Raw genomic sequence first — 10619 nt, forward strand, 5'->3', positions numbered from 1 at the left:
TGTTGGATGGAAGGAAGGAAGGAGGAAGGAAGGAAAGAAAGGAAGGAAGGCGGGGCCTGCTGTGAGAACTTGCACAAATTACTCGACCTCCCTGTGCTTTGACTTCATCATGTGTAAGCTGGGGACGGGGATAAGAGTACCAGCTTCACTGAGCTGTGGTGATTAAACAAGGCGATGCTCCAAATGATGTAAGCGCTCAACAAATATTAGCTGTAACAATGTCTACACAGCCGAGGTAGCCACACGATGCTATAATTACCCCACACTGTGGCTCCTTCTCTTCATCCTTAGCTTCTTACACTCTGAAGCAGAGAGGGGTGGATAAAGAATCCAGTGTCAAGATCTCAAGGGACTCAGCAGATGTCGGCTGTGACCCCAAATCAAAGAAAAAGGCCAATGCGAACGGAATCTGCAGTTAACTTTTCCTCTATGGCATTTCGCAGCAGTAGTTAGTCTATTCCTGGCTTTGGACTCGTCTCCACGGCTGTCAAGCTGGGGCTGAGATCTTCTGAGGTCACCCTTGGAGCCACCCCTTTCTTCCTTGCCTTGATGAGCTGCAATATCACGCATTGACAACAGGTGGTGCCATCTAATATGTGATTTGTTCTATTTTTACAGCCTTTCAAGTTTGAGGGCCTGTGTTCTGTAACTCAAACCAGCTTCCTACTTCACAAATTCTTTAGGCTCTAGTACATCCACAATGAGGCATGCTATCCCAAAACTCGTATACTTAAATTTCCTAGTTAGCAGCAATTGTGTGATGGGCCCATAATACTACAGATGAGGAAACTGAGACCCAGAACAAGACTGTCAGCTCCCTGTGGTCTCTCTTTGAGGTGTATATTGTCCCATACATCACGCAACAATGCTCTCTTCATCGGTTCGCCCTTGTGTCTTGTCTGCCCAGGTAATACTCCACGCTCTGGAAGGTCTGAGCCCATTTCATTTTGTTCCTTGTTATCTTCCATGGCACTCTGCTCAGGCCTGGGTCCCATGGCTCTGGAGGAGCCAGGAAGCAAAGAAGGGAGGTCAAGCTAACGAAACTACTCCTTCAGTTGGAAGTAATAAGATTTTTGTTGCAAAAGCGTTCTGGTTAATTACGAAAGCCATCGGGTGAAACCCGACAATTTCCTCCTCTTCCCATCAGCCTGCTCTCTCTGCCTTGAGTGTCTGGGTCCCGAAACATTTGAGAAAATCCTAATTTGATTTATAGTACAGGGAGGTAATTTCGTTTCTCTGGGCTTCACAGTCGTAAGAGGCCAAGGCTGGGCAAGCTCTCCGAGGCCCCTGACGGTCTGTGTCTTGTCTGGGCACGAATTCACCTCCACCTTCCTTCTCTCCACCTCTCGCTTCCTGTGCCACTAACAAAGCAGATACTCTGTACCTGGCACTGAGCTAGGACTTGCGAGTGGCTTTCCAGAGGAGGCGAGACCTCAAGCTTTGAAGGATGCCTGAGTTAGCCAGGGGGCCTAACCGAGATTGCCACCCGGGGAACAGCGGGTGGTCCAGGGAGGCTGGAACCGGTGGGTGTGGGGAGAAGAGGCTGTGAGGCCAGGCAGGGTCTCTGCAGACCACACAAGACAATGAACCCCGAGGGATAGCAAAGGAACAATGAAAGCTGCTCTAAAAACCTGCATTGAAAAAGATGATGGGACGCATGCGACAATCTTGAGTTTTGGTGGCTCGCGACATTAGATCATTCTATACTGACGGGTTCCTTCCCAGCCCCAGGGGGTACTCGTCATCACTGGAGCCTTTACACCCTGCCGAGGGGCTGTTCTTCCTCCTCCCTTGTCTTCTCCCAACTGCGAGTGGACAACGGAACCATCCCACTCGCCCCCAGCTGGTCACCTAACGCCATCCGCCCCCTGTGTTGGCCTCTTCCATCCATGCCCAGTGTCCTGTCCTTCTTTCCATTAACCTTGTCAGGAAGGTGACCCTGCAAAGAGGCAGCTGGCGAATCAGGCTGGAATATTTCCCTGGATCGAAAGGATATTGGGAGACACAAAGGGTGAGTCGCTCACCCTTCAAAGCTGTGTGTCTCTTAAAAGGGATGCTAATGGACTGCTAGCCAAGAAACGGAGCGGCACTGTTAATGCTTTTGATGATTTCAGGGGAAGGTGCCCAGGCACTGGGGGCATGACAGCCCAGAGTGGCACAGGTTTGGGGGCCCCAAATCCTAATGGCATTTTGCCGGTGTCCTTAAATAAGGGGTTCTAATGGGTCACCACTACTGCTGAGGGCGCTGAAGGCCACACACGTTTGTTGGGTTTCTCTCCAGGACCAGGTGCTGAGCTGAGTGCCAGGGACACAGAAGCAGAAGGGCCGGGTTTGTGCCCCGAGGAGCTCACAGCTGGCAGGGTTGGTGCACAGCCAGGACTGCCCGAGAGCCGACGTCAGGGCAACCAGCCTGCATCTGCTCCCCAGACCTCTTTGCCATCAGAGCTGCACCCACCTGCCTGGTCCACTTGGTTTCTCCTGCCCAGATGCCTCCCTGAGGCCCCCCAGCCCCCATTGTGCTCTCTGTCCTCACCCCCTGAGGCCTCCACAGAAAGGACAGTTGAGCCTCCTCAGAACTGACCTCCGCTCAGCCCCCTGGACCTCATCCTGCACTCAAAGCACAAGCCTCGACTACCCACATCCCAGGTCACCTGGGCATGCCCAAGCCTACAAGCTGATCAGGACACGCACCTTAAAATCCTTCCCTGGCTCCCCGTGGTCTGCAGACTCCTGCAGCCAACCCCCCCCCGACCGGCTTACGAGGGTGTCCAGCTTCCTGTGGGCTCACTTCTGCCGCGCAGTTCACAGTTTCAGTTGGTAGAGTTCATCAGGCTCTCTCCTGATGGTAGACCTTTTTACGTGCCGTTCTCTCTGCCTGAGACACCCGTCCATGCACACGCTCCAAGCTGGCCAATTCCCACGCATGCTCCTAGAATCAGCTTTAGTTGTCACTCGTTCGGAAAGTCTGCGTTTGATGCTGTCTCTTGGCTTTTACAGCCTCTGTGCTTGCACTAGGGAGTGAAAAGTAGAGTGGAATGATGGCGAAGTACAGAGGAAGGAGGGAAGGAAGGAGGGAAGGAGGGAGGGAGGGAGGCAGAAGTCTACATCTACAGCAAGGCTCAGAGCCAGCAATCAGAGCAAAGTCAAAGTACCAGCGAAAGGTTGCAATGGCCAGAAAAGATACTGCACTCCTTGTCCAAAATGGCACCTTTCTTACCTACGACTGTCTTGAATGGACAGCAGCAAAGGTGCTGGTCCTCGTTCCGAGACATCTTAAGTCACCGAAGCCCCCTGAGACCTGCCATTGAAGGAAGAAGTGGTACCGGGGTGGGACATTGGGTTTAGGGGAACAGCAGGTCAGAGTTCATATACCTGTAGGCCGGTTCTTGGGGAGTGAGGTGCAAGGGTGAATGTTGGGGGCCCCACACACCCCTTTAGATGGTATCGTCCTCTCTGGCAGGACCGGCTCTCCAGCCCACGGAGGCCACGGGCGTCCTGGTGTCTAGGGACCAACTGTCTTCTTGGCTCCTACTTCCAGGTCCGGCGCTTACTCATCACGATAATGAAATTCCACCTCCTTCCAGCTGCCCCCTTGCAATGTCAGGAGGGACACAAGCCTCTCCCTGAGCCCCGATCCTGCTGCCGTTCGATAAGCCCCATATTTCACACCCCGAGTGGCTGCGTTTCAGCGGTGGGTGAAGTGGTTTTATTTTTATCGCGCACGCAGGCGTATAAATATGTACGAGGAGCTTAGAAGCACTTTAGGGTCTCTCTGGCAGGGAGGCGCAGTGTGAGTGTGAGGGTGCATGGTAATTAGTTCATCCGGGGCACAGGCTCTGCTGAGGACGAAGGGGCTGCTCCTGGCAGCCTCCCTGGCCCCGTCTCCTAAAATGACGTCTGCCCTCCTGGCTTCCTGAGAACAGCGTGACACCTTGGCAAACTTTCCAGAACAAAACTTAAAAAAACAAAACGAAAACAAAAGCAAAACAGAGCTGGGTTTCCACCTTCACTCTGCCACTTACCGCCTCTGTGACCTTGAACAAGGCCCTTCCCCTCTCTGGGTCTTGGCATCTAACTCTATGAAATGGGGTTAATCATACCCTACCTGTAAAACTCCCAGGGTGTTTCTGGTTTTTTTTAAAGGAAAAATATGATGAAGAATTTGAAACGGGCTCTGAGAGCGGTACTATGCGACTGTGAGAGGCCTGTCGTCATCCCTCCATCGTTCATTTGCGGCGGGCTATGACACGCGAGGCTGTGTCTAGTAATAGGAACAACGATGCCAGCGGTGTTGCTGGGCTTCTCCACACAGCACGGAGAGGAGGGAGGAAAACAGCGTTTATCAACCTCCTGCTACAGGGCTGGCGCTTTGCATATATAAATGCATTTGAACATGACAGCAATGCTGTATACGAGGTGTTATTGCTGTTTACTGATGGGGAAAACTGAAGTTCAGAAGAGTAAGGAGTCACAAGAGCCCAGGGTTGAAGGCAGGTCGGGTGAAACTTTCCTGTGGGTGGCCGTACGGAATAGCTCTCTCCAGGCTGGCTACTTTCACGAGGGATGATCTGGGCATTCCGGCCAGGGGCTGTGCCGGCCTGTGCTGTGTCCCCCAAAGCCTCCCCTCCGTGACGCCGGCTGCAGAAGGGAGCTCGTGAGGCCCAGGCCCAGCCTTCGTCGTGCTCAGGCTGGCACAGAGAAAGCATGGCTCTCATCTGCCAGGCCCCTGGAGCCAGAGGGAGAGAGAGGAAGCAGGGGCTTGGGTGGGGATGTGCCAGGTGAAGATGCATTTTAGAGCAATTACAGCTCCCTCCTGGCCAAGGATGGGCGTCAAAGGATGCTGAGCTCTGGCCTCTCATCTCTCGAGCCCCCGCGCCGGGCTGTGGGAGATCAGGAAGGGAAGCGGGCTGTTCTCTTCCCACGGGGCTAAGTCATCCCGGAGGCCAGCCAACCACTGAGGCCCGGGGCTCGGCACCTCCGCCTTCCTTTCCCCCAAGGGCTCCCCAGGCCCCCCTGCGTCAGGAGGCTCAATAATCTCCCCAAGATCCTGCTTTCTTTTGGGTATATATCCAGAAATGGAGTTGTTGGATCCTCCAGTTGCTCCTCTTTGAGGAAGGAGACCCGCCCTGCACCCCCAGCTGCCTCCGAAGGTGGCGAGCGCACAGAGGCTGGGAGGTCAGAGAGCTCAGCAGGCTGATGACGACAGGGCCCCGGCTGTATCTCGAAGGTCCAGTGGAGGCACAGCCTGTGAGGGTAAGTGCCAAGTTTAAGGGCCCAGTGACCAGGCTGGATTGGACAAGAAAAGTCCCCGGGGCCACCGACGTCAACACACCAGAAAGGAGAGCCCCAAACACGGTGGGGAAGGCAGAGAGCCTGCGAGGCCAGCGGTGGTCTGTGGCCGTGGCCGCAGGAAGGAAAGTGGACTCCATGCCAACGAAGCATCGTTTACTGCTACAAAAGCCACCTCTGTTTGTAAATGAAGAAGTCCCCGAGGCTGTCAGAGGGCCGCCCGGTGGGCTCCAGCAGGACTCAGAACCGGCAGAAGCAGGTTGGCCATTGCTGGCTGATTTCCAGGCGGATTGTTCTCCCTTCATTTCCTTTCTAATGCATTTCCGTTTTCAGGAAAGCTGGAAGCAGCAGCCTAAATCAGCTGGGATAAGGGAAGGCCAGGGAAAGAGGTAGGTGCACACTCAGACCCTCAGGAAACAGGGCGGGGTGTACGCTCTGGTGGGAGTAGATGTGAAAGCTGGGGCCCTTCGGGAGAAAGTGGGGCCCAGAGGCCAAGGTCAGACCCCATAGGGCCATTCCTACCTGCCCAGGTGTTCTTGCCCGGGAGGGCATCTCCGCTCCTCTCTCTCTTTTTCTTTTAAATTTTTAATTGTGGCAAAATACACAAACCACAGAATTTACCATCTTAACCATTTTCAGTGTATAGTGCAGTCATATTAAGTATATTCTCATTTTTGTGCAACCAATCTCCAGAATTTTTTATCTTGCAAAACCAAAACTCCATACACATTAAACAGCAACGCCCCACTCCCCACCCCAGGCCGCGGCGACCAGCTTCCTGTTTCCTGTTTCTGAGTCTGCCTGCTCTAGATGCCTCATGTAAGTAGGATGACATGGGATTTGTCTTTTTGTCACTGGCTTACTTCACTTAGCGTAATGTCCTCGAGTTTCATCCGTGTTGTAGCGTGTGTCAGGATTCCCTTCTTTTTTAGGGCTGAATAATATTCCATTGTGTTTATTTGCCACGTTTTGCTTGTCCATTCGTCTGTCGCTGGACACTTGAGTTGCTTGACCCCTGCGAATAATGCTGCCGCGCACGCAGGTGTTTAATAAGCTCTTCAAGATCCGGCTCTCTTCTGGATACATATCCAGAACGGCATCGCTGGGCCATACAGGTGCTTCTCTTTAAGGAAGGAGACCTGCCCTGAACCCCCAGCTGCCTCCGAAGGTGGGGAGCCTGCAGGAGGCTGGGGCGTGGGGACTTCCAGACCCCCCTCGCTGGCCGCAGCGGGTCATGGATGTCGCAGCTATCTGCCTGCGTGGAGCCTGCATCTCGCAGGGCTCGTTACAGCAGAGTGGAGCCACCATTCTCCAGGGAGAGGAACGATGCTCAGAAAACATGAAGAGTGGACCTTGAGGGCAGACTGAGCCAGGGAAAGAGGGACCCGAGTGCTCTGGGTAACGGCTAATGACTGCCAGGGGACCGGAGGGTTTACCGAGGTAACTGGACGCACACAGCCGCAGTGGACAGATGTTTGTTGATCAGATGAATGGTGACAGTTCCAAAATTCTAAAAGGGAAACTCCACCTGGGCTCTTGTTCACATGACGGAAGCTCAGGGAATGAATGAAAGAGTGAATACATTAGCATAAAATTGTACCCAGTTGCTTTTCTCTGCAAAGGAAGAATATTCAGAAAAGATGAAAGGTCGAGAAAATTCAGCAAGCTCTCCTGGCCCCCACCTGGTGCAAACATGCACCTTGGCAGGCAGGGTAAGGGAGCGGAGAGCAAGGTGTGGTCCTGCCCAGGAGCAGCTCGTAGACCAGTGGGGAAGGAGGAGGACGCGTCCCCCGCCAAGTGCATCACGGGAAGATTAAGTGTGGGGAGAGAATCGCAAGTTACCAGCAACCCTGGGAAGGGCTCATACCTACTCTCCATCTACTTTGGGCCAGAGGCTTTCTCCCAGTGTGTTTCACTCAGCAACTCTGACAGCCAGGACTGTCCCCGCTGACCAGGTTAACACACCGGCAAATGGCAGAACAGAGATGTGAGTCCAGCAAGGCCTGACTCCAACTTCCAAGTTCTTTCCTCTTCACCAACAGAGGCAGCCAGGAAGACTTCCTGGAGGAGGTGACTTGAACTGAGATGGGTATACGCATTTGCCTTGCAGAGGACAGAAAGGCTTTACAGGTGGAGGGAAAAAACACAACAGCCACAGCCCAGAGATAGAAGAGGGCAAGGAATGTTCAGGAAAGCAGCAAAGACACCAGTTTTCCCAGAGAAAGGAGCAGATGGAAGGGAATGTTAAGAGATGGTTGGCTGGGCCCAGCCTCAAGCCTGAGGCCAAGGGTCCCTGGTGCTGCTGGGCTTCCAGCAGGGAGTGACAAGCTCGAGGTTATGCTGTCCCACAGTTTGGCCACTATGTCCAGGGGTGGGAGGAGGGGTGAGTCGCAGGCAAGGCAGCATCTAGGAGGCTGCTTCCCTTTGATCCTCCAGGAAAGGGGAAAAGCATTTGTCCCATTGCGCATAGGGCCTGGGGGATACAGCTGGGACCACCCTACCCTTATGGAGCTAATCATTTGCCCTTGGGGAAAACAGAAAATAAACAAGTCAACAATTAAACCGAAATGATTCCAGGTTGTCATCTGTACCCGGAACTAAGTGAACGAGATGATGTGAACAGTAATAATAGGAGCCTGGTGCAGTCAGGGAAGGCTTCCCGGAGGAGGTGACCATCACACTGGATCAGCTGGATAAGAAGGAGCCAGCACTGGGAAGAGCGGGGAGGAGCCCAGGCAGGAGGAACAGGAGAAGAGCATTGCAGGAGAGCTTCCACGTTCCAGGGCTTGGCAGACCGCGCCGTCACTAGGGAGGGCCTGAGGCACGTTTTAGGAGATGAGCTGGGAGAGGCGGCAGTGCCAGGGCTGGCAGGGTGGGAGTCAGGATTTTATTCTGGAGCAACAGGAAGCCATTGGGAGGCTTTAAGCAGAAGAATGACATGATCCAGTTTGTGTTTCTGAAAGGCCTCTGAGGCTTCCGCGTGACAAGTGGGAAGGAGGGGACCAGCTGGGGATGAGGGCACCAGTCAGGAGACCACGACAAGGGCTGCAGAGAGGGATGACAGGGGCCCAGACTGGGCGGTGGCCAGAGAGATGGCCGGCAGGGGACCAGCGGAGGCCCCCAGGCTCTGTTTCCAGGCAGGAGGGACCACAGTGAGAGGTGTCATTTGCAGAAACATTCTGTGTTTCAAAGGCAGGTGACAGCCGGGATGAAACACTGCAAAGTTTGACCCTGGTAGCAAATCCAATTTTCACACATCTCCATTTGGACGGAATTCGCCTCCCGTCGGAGGGGGAGGTCAGGAGCGCAGCACTGCAATGCAACCGGAGGCGTTTCTGGGTAGGGAAAGGCTCTCCCGGGGGAATGTTACAGGCTCTGGGCTGCAAAACCCTGTCTGGGTGCTCAGAGCAGGATGGAGGGGAGAGGAGGCCCCTCCTTCTCCAGCCCCTGCCCCAAGGGAGCCCCTGTCTGATACACTGGACAAATATTTATTCAGCTCCTACATCGCCCCAGGCATTTTTCTAGATGCTAGGCATTGACGGAAAAGACAAAGCTCCTCTCTCCTGGTCCCTTCTCACAGGTGGCCCCCAGTCTAGATGTGGAGGGCAACTTCTGACGCGGCCAGATGATGACGGCCTCCTGGTAGTCACACCTGGTAACCCCCACCCCTTGAGCGTGGGATGACCAGCGTAAGGAAGGTGATGGGATGTCATTTGGGGATTAGGTTACAAAAGCCCCCGACTTTGGTCTGCTGGCTCTGACGAAGCAAGCCGGTGTGCCGTGAGCTGCCCCATAGAGAGGCCCACGTGGCAAGGGAGCGAGGAGGACAACAGCTGGAAGACCCAGGGCGCAGTCCAGCAACTCGTGAGGAACTGGATCTGATCTTGCCAACCACTGATGGAGGAAACTTGGCAGCAGATTCGTTCTCCGTTGAGCCCTGACATGCACGTGGCCTTGGCCGGGACCTTGGACACAGACTGTAAGAGACCCTCAACCAGAGGACCCAGCTAAGCCACACCTGGATTCCTGCCCCTCAATTCTTTTGACACAGGAAATGTTGTTGTCCTAAGCTACTGAGTTTTGGGGTAATTTGTTACGTGGCAGTTGATAACTAATACACAAGTGAGTGCTTATTAAACACCTACTGTGGACTTTACCTGCATACATTTTATGATGTAGCTCCCACGATTATCCCCATTTTATAGATATGGAAACTGAGGCTCAAGGCCACACAGCTAAGAGGTGGCAGAGAAGGGATTCAAACAGAAGCAGTTGGTCCCAGAGTCTGTGCTGCCAAACACGACTCTGACCCAGGAGACACCACCTCTTCCCCACAGAGTGCTGTTCTGACGGAGGAAGCACACTCTCCATGCTGACAGCGTTGCTGTTTAGTTGGGAAGACGCCTCTCCCAAGCTGCTTTGCACCCATCTTTAAGTTAGCCGGTGCACCCCTGGCCTCTGGCAGAACCCAACCCGAAGGACCTTCCAGAACCATCTGTCCTCATCCTGTCTGAGGCTGCACTTCCCAGTCTCTTACTGTGTTTCCTCCTTGACACCTGATCATTTGCATGGTTTCCTGACAGAGCCTCACATGCACTCCTTGGAGCTAACTCTGGACCCTACTGCCCTGCAAGTCCTGGGCACCCACCATGTGCCTCGTCTTTGCACACTTTATATGTGTCGTCCCATTTACATTGCACAACCCATTTTACAGATGGAGAAGCTGAGGCCCAGAGACATGAACTGCCTACGGTCACCTGGCCTGCAGCCAAGATCTGTCTGACCCACTGGGCTGCGCTGCCTCTCTGGTCCCGACTCCACTGTGGTTTGCAGTTGTCCTGATGTCACAACCCCCAAACTGTAGGTCTCTTCCCACAACTCCATCCCTGGTGGGACCTTGTGACGAGCACGCCCTTCCGAGTGTGCCCCTGGGGGAGGTCATCCTGGGAGATGCATGGGGGTCTCTCCGATGTCCCCCACAAGGATCTCCCTGTTAATTCCTCAAGCACAGCCCAGGAGCCAGTACCTGGTGGGCACCTAATACATCTTTGCTGAAAGAAAGGAGGAAGCCTGCTCTCGAGGTAGGCAGAGCAGGCGTGTGTCCCTGTTTGCCCAGTGTTCGTTCTCCTGAGGGATATACGACGGCGACACCTTCCCCGAGGGGCAGGCAGGCAATCCAGATCCTTCGCTGGAATTTGAATCTTGAGCAGAACTGACAAAGATTCTTTGCTTGACCAAACTTTAGTCGGACACCTGGCCCTTCTCCTAGGCCTGTCCCCGTACCTCTGCAGAGAACCCCGTTCTAGCGAGGACCCTGCTGAGCTGGCTTA

The sequence above is a fragment of the Propithecus coquereli genome, unplaced genomic scaffold (genome assembly GCF_000956105.1).
Source record: "Propithecus coquereli isolate 6110/MARCELLA unplaced genomic scaffold, Pcoq_1.0 Scaffold77, whole genome shotgun sequence".
Lineage (NCBI taxonomy): Eukaryota > Metazoa > Chordata > Mammalia > Primates > Indriidae > Propithecus > Propithecus coquereli.